The 21,768-nt window shown below is 43.3% G+C and overlaps 2 long non-coding RNA genes across 2 annotated transcripts; both read right to left on the reverse strand.

Annotated features, from left to right (window-relative positions):
• Positions 1-8,531: 8,531 nt before the first annotated feature.
• LOC121026847 (uncharacterized) lies at positions 8,532-13,219 on the reverse strand. The gene is made up of 5 exons (XR_005788465.1): positions 12,679-13,219; positions 11,501-11,562; positions 10,940-11,029; positions 10,002-10,074; positions 8,532-9,893 (listed from the first exon to the last, which is right to left on the reverse strand). It is a non-coding gene; the product is annotated as an uncharacterized LOC121026847 (long non-coding RNA).
• Positions 13,220-14,970: 1,751 nt separating this feature from the next.
• LOC121026846 (uncharacterized) lies at positions 14,971-17,680 on the reverse strand. Its single transcript, XR_005788464.1, has 3 exons — positions 17,344-17,680; positions 16,356-16,420; positions 14,971-15,969 (listed from the first exon to the last, which is right to left on the reverse strand). It is a non-coding gene; the product is annotated as an uncharacterized LOC121026846 (long non-coding RNA).
• Between the last annotated feature and the right edge of the window lie 4,088 nt (positions 17,681-21,768).

Raw genomic sequence — 21,768 nt, forward strand, 5'->3', positions numbered from 1 at the left:
TCTGTGCTGACAGCTCAGAGCCTGGAACCTGCTTTGGATTCTGTATCTCCCTCTATCTCTACCCCTCCCCTGCTTGCGGTCTGTCTCTGTCTGTCTCTCAAAAACTAAAGTAAAAAATTAAAAAAAAAAAAAAAAAAAAAAAAGTAGGTCTTCAAAGAATCAAGTTAATCCATGTATAAATTAACTATCCGTGAAAACAAAACTTAACCGTATTTAAAGAGGACAACAAGGATGGCTGCCTTTGACTCTTTATTCCAAGTTTACCAAGAACTTTAATCATGAATCGATTTTTTGAGTTTTGTAAAATGATTTTTTCTGAATCCTTTTCTTTTTCTGTAATAAACTTTTCGGTCAATGACTGAATATCTCCCACCTAAGATCAGAAACAGGGAAGGAAGTTTTCTTTCACCATTTCTAGTGAACGTTCTGCTGTGGTCCTAGCCAGTGCAAACAGGCAAGGGAAGAAAGAGCCCACACATTGGAAAGGAAGAAGTAAAACATGGTTGTGAACATAGAAAACCCTCAGAATTTCGCAGAAAAGCTACGAAAACCAAAAAGTAAATCTAGTAAGGATGGAAAACACAAGGTCAATATACAGTAAGCAACTGTATGTCTGTATTTCAGCACAAATGGGAAATGAAGTATTATTTACAATGTCAAAAAATGTTTCAGATAAATTTATATATAAATGTATATATGTGTACACACACACATAGTGTACTGAAAACAACAAAACACTGTTGAAATTGAACAAGCTCTAAATGAATGGACAGATTTTCCATGTTCAGAGATTCAAAGAATCAATGCTGGCAAAATGTCAGTTTTCTCCAGTGATTTATAGATTCAAAGTAAAACCACTTACAATCTCAACAGGCATTTAAAAAAATAAAAACCAGGAAGCTTATTATAAAATTTATATGAAAATGTAAAGGACCAGAAGATTTAAAATAATTCTGGAAAAGAACAAATGTGGAAGGCTTACACGTTGATTTCAAGAGCTACTATAACACCTTGGTAATTGTTGTGATATTGGCATGGGATAGACAATGGGTTAGAGTCTGGAAGTAGATCCATATATTTTTGGTCAACTTACTTATTTTACATGTTATTTTTCTTCTTTTTGAGAGAGAGAGAGAGAGAGAGAGAGAGAGAGAGAGAGAGAGAGAGATAACAAGAGTGGGGGAGAGGCGCAGAGGGAGGGAGGGGGGGAGAGAGACAGAGAGAGAGAGAGAGACACACAGAGAGAGAGAATCCCAAGCAGGCTCCATGCTTAGCATGGATCCTGATGTGGGACTCAATCCCATGACCCCTGGAGTATGACCAGAGCTGAAGCCAAGAGTCTGATGCTCAACAGACTAAGCCACCCAGGTGTCCCCAGTTTATTTTTTTCAGGTAATCCAATGGGAAAAATATATTCTTTTCAACAAATGGTGCTAGAATATATGGAAATGGTGCTAGAAGATATGGATATATGTATGAAAAAAATCCTAACTCCTGTCTTACACTATACATAAAAATTAAATGGATTATAGGGCTACATGTAAAAGCTAAAACTACAATATTTCTAGAAAAAACAAAGAAGAAAATCGTTCTAATCTTGAGGTAGGCAAGGATTTCATAGACAGGACATAAACAAAGTACCAATCTTAAAAGAAAATATTGATAAATTGGACTTTATAAAAAAAAAAAACTTCTCCTCAAAACACACCATTAAGAAAATGAAAAGCCCAAGTCATTGGAGGAAAATATTAATCACACATAAACCTGGGGCATTTATGGGGCAATAATGCATACAACTGAGCCTGGGTGGCTCAGTCTGTTGAGTGTCTGATTCTTGATCATGCCTCAGGTTATGATCCCACAGTTGTGAGATCAAGCCCTGCAGTGGGCTCCATGCTGAGTATGGAGCCGGCTTGAGATTCTGTCTTAGTCTCTGCCCCTCTCCCTAGCTTGCACTCCCACTCTCTCTCTCAAACAAACAAACAAACAAACAAATAATAATGAATAAACCTGGCAAAAATGCATAGGCGCACATCAGTAACAAATAACCCAAGTTTTAAAGGGCAAATATTTTAACAGACAGTTGACCTTTGAACAACATGGGGGCTGAGATGCCATCCCCCGTGTGGTCAAAAATCTGTGTATAGCATTTGACTCCCCCAAAACTTAACTACGATAGCTTATTATTGTTGACCTGAAACTTTAACCCATAACATCAACAGCCAATTAACACATATTTTGTATGTTATATGTATTATGTACTGTATTCTTATAATACAGTAAGCTAGAGAAAAGAAAATGTTAGGAAAATCATACGGAAGAGAAAATGCATTTACTATATTGTAAGAAATCTGCATAGACGTGGACCTGCCCACTTCAAGCCCATGTTGTTCAAGGGTCAGCTGTACTATATATATGAGCGATAGACACATGAGAAGATGTCCAGCTTCCCTAGCGATCTGAGACATACAAATTAAACCATGCTGATGTTTAAAAAAAAAAATTAAAGGGGCGCCTGGGTGGCGCAGTCGGTTAAGTGTCCGACTTCAGCCAGGTCACGATCTCGCGGTCCGTGAGTTCGAGCCCCGCGTCAGGCTCTGGGCTGATGGCTCAGAGCCTGGAGCCTGTTTCTGATTCTGTGTCTCCCTCTCTCTCTGCCCCTCCCCCGTTCATGCTCTGTCTCTCTCTGTCCCCAAAAAATAAATAAACGTTAAAAAAAAAAATTTTTTAAAAAAATTAAAGAAAAAAAAAGGGGGTGCCTGGGTGGCTCAGTCGGTTGAACGTCCGACTTCGGCTCAGGTCATGATCTTGCAGTCCGTGAGTTCGAGCCTTGTGTCAGGCTCTGGGCTGACAGCTCAGAGCCTGGAGCCTGCTTCGGACTCTGTGTCTCCCTCTCTCTGCCCCTTCCCCACTCATGCTCTGTCTCTCTCACTCTCACAAATAAATAAATGTTAAAAAAAAATTTTAAACCACCCTGAGATCACTACACACCCAATAAAATGCCAAAAAGCAAAAGATAGTATTAAGCACTGGTGAGGATGTAGAGAAACTAGAAGTCTCATATGTTCCCAGTAAGAGCGTAAAATGTTGAAACACTTTGGGAAACACTTCAGCAGTTTTTTATAAAGTTAAACGTTCATTAACTACATGATCCAGCAATTCTACCTCTAGATTTTTACCCAAGAGAAATGAAGACATAGGTCCACAAAAAGACTCATACATGAATGTTCATAGTAGCTAATCATAATAGCTTAAAACTGAAAATAATCCAGATGTTCATCAATGGGTGGATGGATAAACGGATAATATTCATATAATGGAATATTACTCTGCAACAAGTTACAAACTACTCATATACCGAACAATATGGTGGATTTCAAAAATATTATGCTGAGCAAAAGAAGTCAGATACACAAGAATATAAGCTGTATTATTGGACTTCTGAAGTTCTTGATCAGGCAGAGCTATCTACAGTAATAAAATTCAGATCAGTGGTTGCCTGGGGCAGGGTGGGAATGGGTGATTGGTTGCAAAGATGGCATGAGGGAACATTTTCTTTTTTTTTATTAAAAAATTTTTTTAATCTTTATTTATTTTTGAGAGACAGGGAGAGAGCATGAGCAGGGGAGGGGCAGAGAGGGAGGGAGAGAAAGACTTTCAAGTGGGCTCTGTGCTAACAGCGCAGAGCCCAATGCATGGCTGGATCTCATGAGCTGTGAGATCATGACCTGAGCCGAAACCAAGAGTTGGATGCTTAAATGACTGAGCCACCCAGGTGGCTCATTGAAATATATATTTCAAATATATATATATATGTATATATATATATTTCAAATATATATTTATATGTATATATATATTTCAAATATATATTTCAAATATATATATTCCAAATATATATATATATATATATTCCAAAACTCAAACTGCACACTGAAAATGGATATGTTAAAATTACGTTAATTTTACATCAGTAAAAACTTTTAAAAAGTAGACTAAAAAGAAATAATGACAAACTGTAATGTGTCAATCTCAGCTGAATTCTAATTTAGTGAAAACAAAGCTATAAAAGATTCGTAGGATGATTGGGAAATTTTGAATAGGGCATGGCTCTTAGATAATATTACAGAATGATTGTTAATCTTCTTAGGTATGATCATGTTTTTGCGGTTGGAGAGAAGCATGTCCTTATTCTTAGGTATATTCTTAGCTGAAGTATTTAGGATCGAAATATCATGACGTCTACCACTTACTTGCCAATGGTTCAGTAAGAACAAAAACACGTACCCCTTTCTTACATAATACACAAAAATAAACTCAAAATGGATTAAAGACCCAAATGTAAGACCTGAAACCATAAAACCCCTAAAAGGAAACAGGCAGTAATTTCTCAGGTATCTGCTGAGCAACACCATCTCCTCAGGCAAGGGAAACAAAAGCAAGGTATTGGGACTACATCAAAATAAAAAACTTCTGTACGATGAAGGGAGCCATCACCAAAAAGAAAAGGCAATCTACTAAAGGGGAGAAGATATTTGCAGATGACATATCTGATAAGGTGTTAACATCTAAAATATATACAGAACTTACACAACTCAATACCAAAAACCCCCCAAACAATCCAATGAACAAATGAGCAGAGGATCTGAACAGGCATCTTTTCAAAGAAGATATCCAAATGGCCAACATACATATGAAAAGATGCTCAACATCACTCATCATCAGGGAAATACAAACCAAACCCACAATGAGATACCGCCTTCCACCTGTCAGAATAGCTAGTATAACAAAGTCAAGAAGTAACAAGCGCTGGTGAAGATGTAGAGAAAAAGGAAACCCGAGCACTGCTGGTGGGAATGTAAATTGAAACAGCCACTCTGAAAAACTGTATGGAGGTTCCTCAAAAAATTCAACATAGAAATACCATAGGATCCAGTAATTCCACCAGTGGCTATGTGCCCAAAGAAAACAGAAACACTAATTTGAAAAGATATATACACCCAGATGCTTACTGTAGCATTAATTACAATAGCCAAGATATGGAAGCAGCCCAGTGTCCATTGATATCCACTGGGAAGCAGCCCAGTGGATAAACATGTGGCATACACACACAATGGAATATTATTCAGCCATTAAAAAGAATGAAATCTTGCCATTTGCAACAGGGATGGAACTTGAGGCTATAATCCTAAGTGAAAGCAGTCAGACAAAGACAAATATCATATGATTCTACTTCTATGTGGACTCTAAAAAACAAAACAAAACCAAACAAAACATAGGAACAGACTAATAAATACAGAGACCAAACTGATGGTTGCCAGAGGGGAGGAGGGGGTGAGAGGGTGGGTGAAACAGGTGAAGGAGATTATAACTTCCAGTATAAAATAAATCAGGCACAGAGATGAAAAGTGCCGCATAGGGAATATGGGAGTCAACAATATTGTAATAAGGCTGTATGGTGACAGCTGGTGACTACACTTACCGTGGTGAGTGCTGAGCGACGTACAGAATTGTTTTAAAAAATGCACACAAAAACAGCGAGATGAAACAGACCTGGCAGATATAATTGCTGAAGAAGGTGGGGGGGCGGTGGTATATAGATTTTCACCGCAGTTTCGACGTTTCTGACTTTTCAGCATTACATAACAATAATCGTAACAACAATAACAACAACCACTGGGGGTTGGGGGGGCGGGGGAAGCTAATGTTGAGGTGTTATGGTTTCCTCTTAAGTCTACAAGTTTTTCTTAGACCCAGATAGATACTTATGAGGACAGGGCGAGAGAGTCGTGATTTTCTCTGAATTCTTCTAACTGCTTGTTTTTGAACAGAATCCCAGCAACAAAGAGCATTACGAATACCTGTTTGCCTTCTGGCTTCTTTGGCTGCTCGCTGGTGCAGGGAGAGTCTCAAAACGTGTGTCAGGAGCACCAGGGCTGGGGCCACCTCTCTGCTGGCCTTGGCAGGAGGGAGGTGAATGAATGGTTAACTAGTTACCCACCCTGCATTGTTGAACCTTCTCTGAGCCTGCACGGGGCTCTCCCAGCAAGTCTTACAGCAAATGCAAACGCACGGGCGAGGGGAACAAGGCCCAGGTGACCCTGTTTGTTAAACAGCGAAAACCTGGTTTACACCGGCACCTTATATAAGGCTACTCACGTCTTACAAAAGGCTACATTTCGGCATAAAAATGCCTCCCTCGGACCTACCCTGACACACTGCCCAGGGCTTTGGCAAGTGAGGTCCTGGAGATGGTGAGGGAAGGGAAAGAAATCTGGAAGCTCTTTCTCAGCAAAGTGTGCCTTTCACAAGTAGGGGGAGGAGCCAGCGAAGAGGGGAGAGCAGAGTCTCAAGGGGAGGAGTCTGTGCCTTCTCAGGTGCTGAGGTGCCATAGATGGTGTGAGATGTTACAGAACCGCCCCCGCCCCCTCTCCCCCCCCCCCCCCCAGAAGTTAAGGGCTGTAGAAAGTTCCCTGGATCAGACTGTCGGGGCCAGAGAAATTTCCCCTGGAATGGGGGGGGAGGGGGTGGAGTGTAGGGATTATGCAGGAGGGAGGATATGGAGGCACACTGTGCCAACGATTTTTCGCGAAGTTTGGGGCAATAGTTGGATGGCTGTGGAAGACAGCATGAGGTAGGGAAGAAAGGAGAGGGTTTTTAGTGTCTGGAGATCGGTGGGGAGAGGCTAGGTAGGGGGAGACAGGCTAGTTAAGGGAAGAGATAAGATTATAACCCAGGTGGAAAGGGGCTTAGCAAGAAGAGACTTCTCTGAGATAGAGGGAAGGCAACGGTGGGGGGTGGGGGAGCTGCGACAAAGATATGGGGTGTTTTGAAATAGTAAGATACCAGCATCACTCAGCCAGTTGCCCACCACACATGGTACTTTCCCAGCTTTGGAGTTGAGTGACTTCTTTGGTAACATCGTACTGCATATTTGAAAGTTGCTAGGAGTAAATCCATCACAAGAAAAACATTTGTAACGATGTATGGTGATGGATATTAAGTACACTTATTGCGGTGACCGTTTTGCAATGTACACAAATGTCATATCATTATGTGGCATGCCTGAAACGAATATAATGTGGTGGATCAGTTATACGTCAATAAAAAAAGCAAAAAACCTAAACCTCATTTTCGCGTAGATGTGGATCTTGGCCTCCTTCTAGTCAGTTAATTCAGGAAGAAAGTCTGAAGGAAGAGGAGGGAATAAAGAAAAGCATATGAGGAGTCTGAGATGACGAGTAAAGTTAAGCAGCGAAGTGACTGAAAGGCATAGAAAAAGTAGCAAAGCGGAGAAAGATACCAAGGAAGATCACATGAAATCTCCCGGAGAGATGGACAGTTAGGCCGTCCACGCACACCGACCCTTCTGTGGCAAAGCAGACTGGGAGTGTGCCTCTCGGTGAATCGCCGACTTTCCTAGATAATACCCTCCTTTAGGGTCTTTTCAGTTTCTTGCTGTGGTCTCCTTGCAGGGCTGTGAAAAAGTCACAGGCCTGTAGCCATTGGAGCCAACTCATGTATTTTGGTCCTGAATACCTGCTTGAAAAGCTTCTAACTTGACTGGGATCCATTCTCGTTGGGAAGAGACTGGCAGAGCAGGAAGATAAAATTTTATTTTACAACTTGACTTCCTTTGTGCAAAGCCCCAACTTAGTACGCATGCATATGTGAAAATGAATAAGAAAGGCTCTGGGACAAAATGGTATCTGGATGCAGGCTGTAGCAGGGTCTTGCTCCCGTGGGGTATGGCCGACAGGCTCAAAGGCAGATGTCCAAGTAGATTTGGTTTGGGGCTCAGAGGTAGTGATTACCTGGAGGGAGGCGCTTTAGAGTAGACGTCAGACTGGGCTTCTCCTGTCTATGGATGATGCTGACTTAAGGGTAATGAGGCCAGCAGAAGGCTCTGGTCATCCCTGTAGAGCCATTTTTACCATTAGGAGGTCCCTCTGGTGGCTGCCGCAAGTAACACCTCATGGTTCGGTTATCAATATTTGGGGCTGTAATAGGGCTTCCTTCCAGAAACACACAAATAAGAGAAATAATATTGCCCTCTGAGAGTTAAACCTAAAAAAAAAAAAAAAGATCGGCTCAACACATATTGGACAGAACAGAGATAAGCAAATTTACTGTAGCAGACAGACTGCTTCTCCGGTGTGTTGAGAGCACAGCATGCATCCCGGGAATGTGTGCCTTTTCCACACTGTTCCCACCTTTGGAATGTCCTTCCTTGTGTCTTCTGGCTACCAAGATGCTACCGCCTTTGGAGTCTCGGTTGAAATGCCACCTCCCCGTGCCTATTTCTTTCCTGATTCTCCAGGTCAAAATCAAGCACCCCTTTCTCTACATTCCAGAATTAGGTTTTTAACTTTGTTGTCATTCATACTGAATTCTATCTTGGAGTAGAGTTTGTGGTTACTTGTAAGTCCTCCCTACTACAATATAAATTCCTTGACTGTAAAAGCCAGGCCTTATTCCGCACTTTATGTGTATCATGGGTCGCCAATAAATGCTGTTAAATGAAGCTAATAGCCAATCACAAAAAAATCACACATAGATTTCAGTCGAAAGTGCACAATTGTTACTTTCCCCGGAAGCGTGTCCTGGGTTGGCATCTCCAGAAATACCCTTGAGTGGGGGATTCTTAGTTAAGGAAGTACTTACACGGGGAAAGGAGCGAGGAAAGAAAAAAGGGGTACAAGGTGGGGGGGGACGCTCAGCAAGGATGTGGCCTCAGCTGGAGACGAGAGACAGCCTGATCCCACCAAGTAGTGAAGCAAGAATCATGCCACTGGATTGGTCCTCTGTGACGCAGTGAGGCTGGCCTTTTGTACCCCTGTGTCACCTTGGCTTGGGCTGGGTGTTCCCTTGGGGGTCGGCATATTCCTCTGGGAGAGAAGGCTCCCATGGGCCAAGGGCAAGTCTCTGGACTGGGATCAGCTGTGAGCCATCAGCAGCCAACATTCACAGTAGCCACAGGGTGTCAAATAAGCCACAGGGTGTCAAATAATGTAAGAAGAGGATGAGAGATGGGAAATGTTGTCACGGCTCTCTTTGGGAAAAACAGTCTGCTACCTCAGCTTTGGCTGATGAAGAGCTTCCTGAGCTCCAAAAATGTGAGGTGGGAGTCAGGAAGAGTCACTCTGGGGTTTCCCAACTTGAAATTTCTAAGGGTGCTGGATTTTGCTCATTTCGTTTCAATTCGGAAGATAAGCAGCATGATTTGGAGGGAACTTGCTTTAATACGGAAGAGTCTGCTGTAGCCCTTTCCTTGGCAATGAAAGCAGAAGCAGCAGCAGCAAACAGAAGCATCTGGAAAGAGTCTCCGCAAGGATCTGCAATTGGCCACGGTGGTTTTTAAGGAAGAAGCTACTGAAAGTCAGTTTTCCTAAAATACGGTCAGTGTCCTCTACTGGCTCAGAGTTTCTGCTCGTAAGTTTTGTTTCCATGTGATCAACACGGCAGCTCTTCAATTCTCCTTGCTCTTTTTCTATATCATGGCCCTTCTATTTCAGGTGACAGGCCCAGTCTTTTAGTTTCCCAGTTTCTGAGAACCTGATTGCCTATTCTGTGGTTTGGAACCCGAGCTCACAGGTCACAAGTCCCTTCCTGCCTGAGTGAACAACTTGTCCTAGTTGGCTCAGGACTTTTCTGGAATTAGCACTGAAAGTCCTGCCTTCTGGGAACCCCCCAGTCCAACACAAACCAGGATGGTTGGCCAGCCTTCCCCCTATCTGTGGAAAGGTTGCCCTTGCATCAGATGCCCACCTCAAGAGGAGGAGGGCTAGGTCTTCTGGTGGCCAGCAGGGCTATTGTCTTCGTGTAGCGTGGGGTAGCTTCCAGGAGGAGAAGGTATGAGTTGGACCAGCGATGATCAACCTCTCTTGTTAAAACTATAACCGAATTAATTACTCATTAGGAGGGCAAGAATCAAGGTATTGTAAATACTTGTGCAGCAGTGTGACATAGTAGAATGAGCAGTGAAGGGGGAGTCAAAATACCTGGTTTCTGCCCCTGATGGCCGTGAAACCTCAGAGCCAAAGAATTCATGCTTCTGAGCCTTGGTTTCTCCATCTGTAAAGTGAAATCACAAGTCGAGGGCTTGCTTCTTCTCTTACCTTTTGTTTTGTAACTTCATTCTAGAGGATAGAGTTACTCATACTCCTTGAGACATAGTTGGCTATCATCATTACAAGTTTTTCCCCTCCCCTCCCCCACCCCTTCCTCCTCCCTCCCCCTTCCCCCTCCCTTTTCCTCTTCCCTCCCTTGCGCCCTCCTCCCCCACTCCCCTCCTCCCCGCTCCACCCCCTCTCCTCCCCTCTCCCTGCTTTCTCCATTCCTAGCGCTAATCTCTTTACTCCAAACAGGCGACCACGTCAATGTGAAAAATATCATTGTAGTTTTAGGAGTATTGTTTTGTGTATGGATCTTTTATTTTCATATGTTATATTGCGCTACGGACTTCATTTTTTTTTTTTTCTAACACTTTTTTACCCAGCACCAGTTAAAAAATATATCCTCAGGATGCTGGGTGTTGGTTTCCAAATTTTTTTAATAAACATTTTATAAACATTGTTTAGCGTTGCAGAATGTTCTGTTACCCAGGGTTCCAGCTAACTGGAATCAAATTATTGACGGGCTTTCTGGAGCAACAGAGGGGAGAAGGCAGTATCTGTAATCACTCCCCACATTGGCCAACTTTGGTCTGCATGAAGGGGACCAAGTGGATTAATATGCAGACACATTAATGGGGAATACGAGAAGTGTTGGATGGCAAAAACGGTTATGAGTGCACCTTTGGGCCTCTAACTCTGAATGGTGAGGCCTTCCAGGAACCTGGCCGGTCTGCAGTCCTAAGAGCTCTCACTGGGGGAGCTCACCTCCTGCATAAGACTGGTGGACATATGGCAGCCGCTGAAGACCTCAGCCAGAGACCCACCTCGAATAGCGCACATATCGGCAAGCTCTAACTCCTCTTCCTGGGGCTGAAGAGGACCAGGCCAGCATCCGCATCCCACCGGGAGAGTTCCTGTGGTTATTAGCGGTTGTTAGCAGAGCAGTGTCTCCCAGGCTGGGCCACTCTCTTGGTGGCATCGAAGCTTAAAGGAGCCATGTGGTGCCTGGGAACAGGCTGCGGGTGGGGAGCAGCTGTGGGGCTCTGCCTCTCATGTCACTGCCTGCCTACGCGTGGGAGAATGGCTTCCATTTCAGACAGCAGCAATTCACACTGGGTGGCCTCTGCTTTCCCTCCCACATCAGCTCACAGGAGGATGACCCAGAAGGTTGAGGAGTGTGGAGCTCCCCTTGGAGGAAGCAGACCCTGCTGAGGGGCCTCTTCTCTCTCCCTGTGTCTGGCTCAACGAGGTCTTCATCTTTATTCAGGCCTCTTAGTGAGCTCTGGGGAGATCCCTCGAAGCCTGACTGGTGAGGCCCGTGAAGTCGGGGTGGGATGAGGGTCCCTTGAAGTCGGGTGCGGGGGGGGGGATGAGGGGTGTCCCACCTGACACGCTTCCTCACAGAGGCACATCCTGACCCTCTTCCAGGCCTTAACTATTTCTGCTCCTTTCAAGATGCAAAACAAAGAAAAGCAACAAGAAAATTAAAAACCAAAAATAAACAAACATATAAGCAGACACACACAGATAACAAAGGCCCACTGTTTGCAGCTTCTTTTCTCCACATTTCAGCTGATTCTATGTTGTGATCTCCTCAAGCTTCCCAGGGAAGGACACTGAGGCAGCCACAGGATTACGTACACACTCTACCCAAATGACTCCCTTTGTAGTGGGATGACTTAAACTGACCCTGAGGATCAGAGAAGTTTCATCTTGACCTTCAGCTAATCCTTAGTATCCGGGCAGTGGTTTCAGGGCCTCTTGACTTGGGCCTGGTACTCCAGCCCTACTAGGGACCCAGCTCCTCAAGAACCCAAGGGGAACACTTAAATGTAGCAAGATAAAATAACTACAACTGACAGTCACTGAGCTACTAGGCTCCGGACTCATTCCATGTCGTCTCACTCAATCCTCGTGCCCTTCCGAAATAGGTACTATTAGCAGCCTCTTTTTTTTTTTTTTTTAACGTTTATTTATTTTTGAGACAGAGAGACAGAGCATGAACAGGGGAGGGGCAGAGAGAGAGGGAGACACAGAATCTGAAACATAGCAGCCTCTTTTATAAATGAGGAAACTGAGCCTCAGAGAATCTAAGCAGCCGCCCCAGCTACACAGCTAGTAATTAGTGGACCCAGGATTTGACTGCTCTCAGCCACTGTGCGTATGTAAGCTCACACACACACACACACACACACACACACACAGATGATGCACACATGTGCCTTTTAGTTTATACACTGTAATCATTTTAATAACATTCACAGAATCATAGATTGTTGGAAACGGAAGTCACTAGAGATGGCCTGATTTATGCACATGCACACATACACACACAGAGAAATGAGAGGGAAGGAATGAAGGAACAAAGGAAGGATGAAGGAAGGAAGGAGGAAAGAAGGAAGAAGAAAGGAAAGAAGAAAGGAAGGAAAGAAGAAAGGAAGGAGGAAAGAAGAAGGAAGGAAGGAAAGAAGGAAGGAAAGAAGGAAGGAAGGCAGGAAGGGAGGAAGGAAGGAAGGCAGGAAGGGAGGAAGGAAGGAAGGAAAGAAAGAAACTGGGGACTTACTTTAGAAAAATAGTTCTCAATTGAGTAGCATCAGAATCACCTGTTACGACACACATCTCAGGACCACAAACCCAGAGCGTCTAATTGAGTAGGTTTGGGACGCGACCCCAAATTTGCATTTCTGACAAGGTCCCAGATGATGCTGATGAGGCTGGTCCTGCGCCCACACTGTGAGAACCATGGCATGAGGGTAAATTGTACACGTTAAGGACCATAAGACCCACTGCAAATGTTACCTAAACCTACTTAGCAATTAATGCCAACGAAGCCTGGGAAAACATATCCCCAGGAGAGTCATTCTCATCTGATCACTTGTTCTTAAATGCTCTCTTGACTCCCAGCAGCAGAACCAGAATGTGGTAGGCAGGATTCTCAAAATGCCCTACCTGCTCCCACAAGAGATTCCATACCCTTTATCCCCCTGAACCTGTGAATGGGATATCATTCCTGTGACTACATTATGTTATATGACACAGTTGATGCAAAAAGGGATTATCCAGGTGAGTGTAATCTAATTACACGGCTCCCTTAAGAGCCCAGAACTTCTTATGGCTGTAAACACAAGTACCTAAATTTCCAAATTTGGAAGGGAGCTACTGCCTGATGCAAACCTACACCATTCAGAAGATCCTCAGGCCTCGAGCTCCGCCCCTAGGGGGGCCCACCTTATTGCCTGCTGGAAATGTCAGTGGCTGTGACTTACATTCTAGCACCACCAAGGTAACATTCAGTTCAGTCGAAAAAAAGAAATGTAAAGGTTGTCGGAGAGAACATCCTAAGAACCGCCTGTCCCAGTGACCCTCAGCAGACGCAGCCTGGCTCAGGAACACAGAGGGATCGCTCGTCAGCAGGCGCGTGCCCTTCATGGAAGAGCGGTTTAAAAACAGTTTAGGAAAACAGATTGCCCTCCTGCCCTGCTGGTTGGTCAGATAACACCCTTTCCTGTGGCTGAGATTAATCACCTGTAAAACTGAGGCAGTGCCCCTCACATGGGTATTAGGAAACTCAAGCAAGAGGCTGGGATGAATGCTCAGAGTCCATACGACAGCGATCCTCACACCCCCCCCCCCCAAATATTTGGTGATTCTTAAAGTAAAATACACAGGGACAATTTTGATTTTCTGCATGACTACTATATAGCTATGATTCAACCACCATGGTTTTGTGTTTTTTTTTTTTTGTAAAAGAGGAATATAAACTGCAGTCACAGACATAATTCAAGTAAATGAAACAAGTTGGCTAGTAGATAATTCTTAATATTGAGATTTCCTTCAAATATCCACCTCCAACTGATTTATAGACACCTGACATTTATTTAAGTGCAGAGTCTTCTCTCTCGAGGGTGACGTTCCAGGCATTTGATATCTCATGCGCGCGCGCGCACACACACACACACACACACACACACACACACAGTCTCCACAAAGCAGTTTCCTTCCCACCACAATGTGCTGAAATCAAATGTTTTGGTAACAAATGCATGACCATGCTTAGTTTCACTTCCCACAAGGGTTCTCTGATAACTCTGTTTTTGTGGTTTCAGTGTCACTTTTCATTGATCTCTTTGAACTATAATCATTTCGAAATTACAATTTTTAACTAAGACTGTGGGTTGGTGGTTAAAAACAGGAAGTTTGATGGGTAAGCCTGACAAGCAGTGAAAATGTGCAAGAAACTCAGGACAATTCAGAACATGATGTTACTGAGGGCTGTGACAGTGTAACCCCATGAGTCCTCCCGAGAACTTGTCTGTAAAGAAGGATGAGGCTACTAACCAACCATAAACAATTACAAATGTGGTTGATCTAAAATCTTGAAACACACTTGGATGTCCATGTGGACAGAAGTTCAAGAAGTATCACAGACTAAACGGTAAAAAAGTCAGTATCTCTCTATGGAAGATTGTATTTCCAGAGGATGGCAATATTATCTCCTATTCCACATGCACTGTGTCCTTGACACTCTTCCCATAGAGAGGAAGAATCTAATTCCATTCCTTTTGTATCTGGCTTGGCTTAGTGGTCTGCTTGAGCAACAGAATGAAATGGAAGTGATATTCTGAGACTTCCAAGCTAGGTTGTAAGATCCTTGCAGCTTCCACCTGGGACCCATGGAATGCTCACTCTTAGGACACTCCCTCTTGAGAGCCAGGCACCGTGCTGGGAAAAATCACATGGAAAGACCACAGGTAGGAGCTCTGGTGAACAACCTTGCTGAGCTCCTAACAACAGCCAGCAGAACTCCCAGCCGTGTGAGTGAACCATCTTGGATGTTGAGCTCAGTCTGTAAGTCTTGGGCTGACAGATGGCTGCATTCCTAGCAGACTGCCCAGCAAAACTCAGTCAGCCTACGGAATTGTGCTTCAAGCCACAATGTTTGGGGGTGGCTTGTTATATAGATCACTGTTTGTTATACATAGATAACTGGAACACCCAGCCACTTCTCTATCCCAGTTGATTGTGCAGCCTTTCAGTGATATTTTAAGCACATACATTCAGTGACAGGCATATACCACTTTCCCCTTGCAAATGGTAGCATAGTAAATATACTATACAACAGTATACAACACATCTTAAAGATCATCTCATACCTGTTCTTATAGACCTGCTTGCTCTTTTGTGGGGAGGGGGATGGGTGGGGAGGGGCAGAGAGAGAGGGAGAGAGAGAATCCCAAGCAGGCTGTGCACTGACAGTGCAGACATTCATTGTCTATATTGCTAAGACACTCTTTCGTGTAAAATATATATGTAGGTTACGTTCCTAGCAGAAAATACTTGCATCTTCTTGAATTCAACTGTATGTGCATTTTCAATTGTAATAGATATTGCCAAATCACTCTGTTCCAAAAAAAAGACGTTGTACCCAGTTAGGTTCTCACAACTTAAAGTTGTCTGTTTTCCTACACTCTTGCCACAACAGTGCCTCTACCAAAGTTTAAATGTTTTTTTTTACCCTGGATTCTTATTCAGGTTATGGATTTTATTACTGTGGCAAAAAATGAGCTTAATCCTTGATCTCAATTTCATATCTTGATATATCTTGCTGGAGAAATGCTCAGCTGTAACCGTATCAAGCAGTCCTTTTCGTCAGAATATTAAAAATAAATTGTATGGATTTGGGAAAGATGGCATGAGCTGCTAGGTAAAAAAAGAGCCAAAGATTAACGTGATTCCATTTCTATAAAAATCATAAACCACAACCAAACGAGCAAATAAAACACTACCTGAAGTTTCCTGCAAGGTCAGTGTCATGACTGCCTCAGAAGAAGGTGGGTCTGGTCTATAGATGTGGCTGAAAAAAGTTTAGGTCAAAAGAGTTAGCCAAACCAAAAAGAGTGCTTTCATCAAACGAGACTTTTTTTTTTTTTTTTTTGAAGTAGGCTTCATACTCAGCATGAAGCCCAACTTGGGGCTGGCACTCACAACCCTGAGATCAAGACCTGAGCTGAGATCAAGAGTTGGAAGCTTAACCAACTGAGCCACTCAGGGGCCGCAAAAGATACATTTTAATGTGCTAAAAAGCCATATTTGAACAATCAGTGAAAGACTGAGATCAACTTTTAATGTTTTGACACAAGCATAGATGTCGATGATGTACCGAGTCTTTATTCTACATAGAGTCATGGATCTGGGTTGATCTCCCAAACAACTAATTTGCTAAATGGCAGATTCACTAACCTTAGTTGTTTCTTGGAAGTATGTAGTTTTAGTTGATTAGCTTTCTTTTGTCGTTGTAACTGCATCTTCAAAAAAAATATTTTTTAATATTTATTTTTGAGACAGAGAGAGACAAAGCATGTGCGGGGTGGGGGGTAGAGAGAGAGAGAGGGAGACATAGAATCCGAAGCAGGCTCCAGGCTCCAAGCCGGAGCCTGATGTGGGACTCGAACTCACGAACTGCGAGATCATGACCTGAGCGGAAGTTGGACACTCAACCAACTGAGCCACCCAGGTGCCCCTTTTTACTTTTTTTTTTTTTTTTTATTGTAACTGCATCTTAAGGAAAGTCATTTTGCCTCTGGTTCGTTTAATCCCACAGCTGCTGCAAGTGGAGAGCAAGGGGAAGAGTGAGGGTAACCCATAGGGCGACAGCTTGGGTTTATAATGTTGTCTGTGAGGACATGTCCCAGGTACTCGGATAATAACTGACACAGAAATTTTCGATAAGATGGGATCCTGAGGCGGGGGGCACCTGGGTGACTCCATCGGTTAAGCATCCGACTCCTGATTTCGGCTCAGGTCATGATCTCATGCTTGTGGGACAGAGCCCCAAGTCAGGCTCTGCACTAAGCATGGAGCCCGCTCAAGATTCTCTCCCTCTCCCTCCGCTCCTCTCCACTGCTTATGCATTCTCTCCATCTCTCTTTCTCTCTCTCTGTCAAAAAAAAAAAAAAAAAAAACCTAAAATAAAAATTAAAAAAAAAAGACCTGAGCTGAGATCAAGAGTCAGTTGCCTAACCAACTAGGCCACCCAGGCACCCCCAAGAATTCACATTTCTAGGGGGTTAGATGCTGCTAACATCTAACAAGCTGCTAGATGCTGGTGATCTGGAGATCATGCTTTGAGAACCACTGCTTTATGAGTTATTCTTATTTTTAGTCATTGAATAAGAAATATCCTACAAAGGGTCAAATTTTGTATAAAATGAATGAATGAATTGCTCACCTTAATGACAAAAAGCCCACAAAGTTGGCTTAGTCACCAACTATTTGTCAAGTTTCAATGCTAAATATTCTTGAACACCTGCAAGGTGGAAGTTGGATGTTTTCATTGCACATAATGTCACTGCAATGAAAATCAAATATTAAAATTGAAGGGAGAGACTTCCTCGATCACAGAGACTCTAAGATCTTTTCTCCTGTGTCAGAACCTTGTACCACTTCCCTAGAGTGTGCTGAAAACTGATCCATTATGTTCAGAGGCAAAGAGGGGTGGTTAGCAGGAATTTTGAGGAAACGAGGCATCGTTTGCTACTTCAGTTGAGGTTACCATAGTGCCTCCAAAAAGAGTAAGAGGACACAGTTGCTTCTGCTAACAAGGATGGCTCAGAATGACTTGGGGGCTCAAGATTATCAACTTCATCTGAGTTTCCGTGGGTGTCCTCCTTCTAAATCTCAGGAGCCCAATCCTTCACAAGCCCCTGACCTTGCATATGACATACTTGATGAGGCTTCAAATTAAACTTTTGTCGTAATTATGTAACCTGCATATTTGAGTTGTGTGTTTGATTTTTAGGGAGGTCAGCCCTGCAGGTACTAGAAAAAAAGAAAAGACATTCTTTTAGGGTCACCGTAGAAGCTCTTTGGTTTCCTGACCATTACTTGAGCTGAGAGTTTAAAGCCTTGAGCTCGTTAATGTTCTATTTAACTATTCTAGGGCACTCCAATGCAGCCACCCTACTCCCACAGACCTCATAGTCCATTGTTGCTACCACCGTGGTTAAATGTAGCAGCCACTTGGTCCTTACATCACTTTCTTCACCAGGAACTTCCTCACAGCCTACTACTACGACTGATGCTTTGATTAGTTTCGATATTACTGCATGCCATAGGTTACTAACATCCCATTCTTCATTGACAAGGAGCTCAGCACTATCTGTGAGGCCAAGAAATGACCAAACCAACCCCATAATCCCATTTTTGTAGGTCTGTTTCCTAACCCCACTGTTAATATTATGTATCAGTCAGGATCCAGTTAGGGGAACAGAAACTTTACCAGCTATTTTAATAGAAAGATTTAATATAGGAAATTCAACAGATATTGGGGGACTGAAAAAGCACAAAGTGAGCACTGACGTAACTCAGGTAGTAGCAGGTTGGGGGGCAAAGGGAAGAGGCTGGAATTACATTACAACGCAGAAGCTTGGAGAAGAGACCCCATGGAATTGGGACCCAGCTTTCTGAGTAGAAAATGGCGCTTAGCTAGTGCTGGCATCTGACGATCTTGGGCCAAGAACCTCTGGAGAGGTTCACATGTGTGCTCATATCCAGGATTGTGAGCACATGGAGATTTGGAGGGAGAGAGCATGGAAGCTCCGCCCTTGCCCCATGCCATCTGCCTGTTCCTGTGTTATATCCTTTCATAATAAACCAGTGATCTAGTAAACGAAACCAACAACCAAAAACCTCCAGGGAGGAAGCACTGTCTGGCTGGTGCTGGTCATTTTTTTTTTTTTTTAATCAACATGCATTGTATTAGTTTCACATATACCACATAGTTACTATCCATCACCATGGATAGTTACATAATTTTTCTTGTGATGAGAACTTTTAAGATGTACTCTCTTGGCACCTTGCAAATATACAATACATTGCTGGTATTTTTGAAGGGGCACCGTGAGGCTGGTCTGGGTGTGTTGCAGGGGGACGCCTAGAAATTGGAACTGTCACAGCCAGAATGATGAAATCTACTGACAGTAACAGCAAGCAAAACAGGAAATAGTAATTTCTTTCTCTTGCAGTCTCCCTCCAGCGCGCCCTATGGGCAGAGCCTAACATGGAGCCACCTGGCAAAGGAAAAATCTCCTTGGTAGAGTCTTCGCTAAAGCAGAGTACCTAAGGATGGTTTGGAGCTTAATTACCAGCATAGGGTTCTCTTCTTTTCTCATCCTAAAATAATCTTATTGTTTTAAATGTCTCTTTCCATGCTGAAATACATTAATGGCTGAAATAACAGGCAATCTACTCAAATGTAAACGTAACACCGTACATAATTCTAGACGTTATCTACAAATGCAAATCATGTATATATAAGAATTAAATTAAGCACATCATTAATTAAGTAGGATCTAAACTAAGAAATGACTAAAGTCAAAATGACTTTAGAGGGAAAAGCAGAGTCAGAGGTTATTTTGTGGTCGTGGGTGTCCAGGCCCCCGCTGCCATGAAGCTGCAGTGGTCAAATATGCAAGTGACCCCAGGCCCTGGAGCTCAGCATCATTTTCTTGATTGACTATAACCTGGTTGTTAAAAGGGTGAAATGATACCATGCATATTAAATATCCAGAATCATGCCTGGTCCATAATATGTTCAATGAACCCTAACACTTTTTTTCGGATATAAGCACTGGGTTCCCCGCCTCCCCCTTCATTCTGTTCATGTATTACATTGATTGGCTTTTGAATGTTGAACTATCCTTGCATTCCAAGAATAAATCCCACTTGGTTGTCATAGCACATAATCATTTTAATATGCTGTTGAATTCAGTTTGTTAGGGGTTTGTTTTGTTTTGTTTTTTAATTGTTATTTACCATATACACAGAGTTTGTGCTTTTGGAGGGAGAAACTAAATCAAGGTGACCTTGAAAGTGTAACAAGAGAACTTCCTGGACTTTCTGCTGTGAAAGTCATTCCAGTTTTGCTCTCATGGGATATTTTCATAAAGGCGATCCCTCCGCCCTGCTCCTTCAGTGTTCCCAGTTACTCTCTTAGCTGCAAGTGGACATAGCTACAGACAAATGAAAAATATAAACTGAGTGGTTTAGAAGAAGAATTTTGAAAGCCTAGCTTTTTCTAAATGCCAAGGACTGTTTCAACTGTTAACTCAGGGATTAAGAGCATGAAAAGAATGTCAGGCTAGCTGATCAGAATTTTTATGATTAGAGAGAAAAGCTGGCTTCTCTGGGTCTTTGATCTAGCTCAGTGGGAAAAGCGGCAGAGCGCTTCAAATGCACCACCAGCCCATCTGGCTGCTTAAGGACACATCTGGGACAATATCCGAGGGGGGTCACCTGCTTGCTTTCCCAGCTGGAAATGAAGTTAGAGATTACAGGCCTTGTCCTGTAGCAGAGGGGAGGCGTTTTTGGTGGGCAACAAAGTCCACTGGTCTTCCAGCAGCACTTGGGATTAACTTGGAGTAGGTTAACAAAGATTCCGATGATAAAAGCCACTCGGGGCATTCACACTTCCTTGGGAGTTTTGATTCTGTTGGTCTGAGTTAGGAACTTAGATTTTGCCCTTAAAGAAAGTGGCCCTGGTGATTTGTATCATTAGGAAAGTTTGGAAGCCTTGTCTAGGGCAAGAGGGCAACTCTTTTCCCAGACCTCTGCTTATTAATGGGAAAGGGAGCTAATATAATATTTAACCACTGAAGAGACACATCTGTTTGGGTAAGGCCTGTCCAGGAAAGGAAGGGGATTACAGTTACTATTCTGTGGAGGAACAAATTTATGGGGCCGCTTTCGAGTTCTGCAATCATGAATGACCAATAATGTCATTAAAGGTCAAGCTTTCTTCTCTGAATTAGCTTGAGTTTGGTTGCAAACACAGCAGGCTTAAAAAGCCACCGAACATGGAGCCTGCTTGAGATTCTCTCTCTCCTTCCACCCCTCCCCTCAAAAAAAATTAATTAAAAAAATGTTCCCTTTAAAAAAAGAGCCGGTGTTGACTTCACCTTGGAGACCAGGGGCCGTGCTGCCACCACAGAGGGAGGGTCTGCAGCAGGTGTCCCCTAGATGCCAGGTCATACCTGACGCTCATTCAACTTTTGCCACTGATGTGGTGCATAGGAAGGTTTCCTAGGGGGTCCTTCCTCACCCCTGGTTGGAACTGTTCCCCAAGGCTGAAAGCAAAAGGCATATGGGCTGACCAGAAGACAGCAGCGCCTAAGAGCTCGGTGAGGGCTGTGGGTGGTTAAGGGTCATCACAGGTCGAGCCCCCTGACGTGGGAAGGACGACACAGTCAAGAAATGTGTGTCTGTTCCCTTCCAGTGAGTTGATCCAGCAGGAAAAGTGGGTTAGGTGTCTGAGCATGCGATGAGTACATCAAGGGCCCCTGCTCTGCCAGAGGCCCCGGAGGTCCCTCTGCCATTTCTAGAATCCTGGTTTTGGCAGGATGCAAACAGGGCCCGGGAGCGGTTCCTTTAGCATCTAGAAAAGCACCCCGTGGCACAAAAGGACAGGCTCAAACACTTTTTGAATTCATGAATGAATGAATGAATGTGAATGAGAAAGGGCTTGTCATTGAATTGTAAAACAGAGGCCCGCCAATCGTGGACAATGTATAAGAAAACTTCAAGCTTCATTTCTCAGACCTTTACTCGTCTAAACAAAGTTCAGGCCTCTGCCTGTTATACTCTGTTAACCACAGAG

The sequence above is a fragment of the Herpailurus yagouaroundi genome, unplaced genomic scaffold (genome assembly GCF_014898765.1).
Source record: "Herpailurus yagouaroundi ecotype Mexico unplaced genomic scaffold, PumYag 162559, whole genome shotgun sequence".
NCBI lineage: Eukaryota > Metazoa > Chordata > Mammalia > Carnivora > Felidae > Herpailurus > Herpailurus yagouaroundi.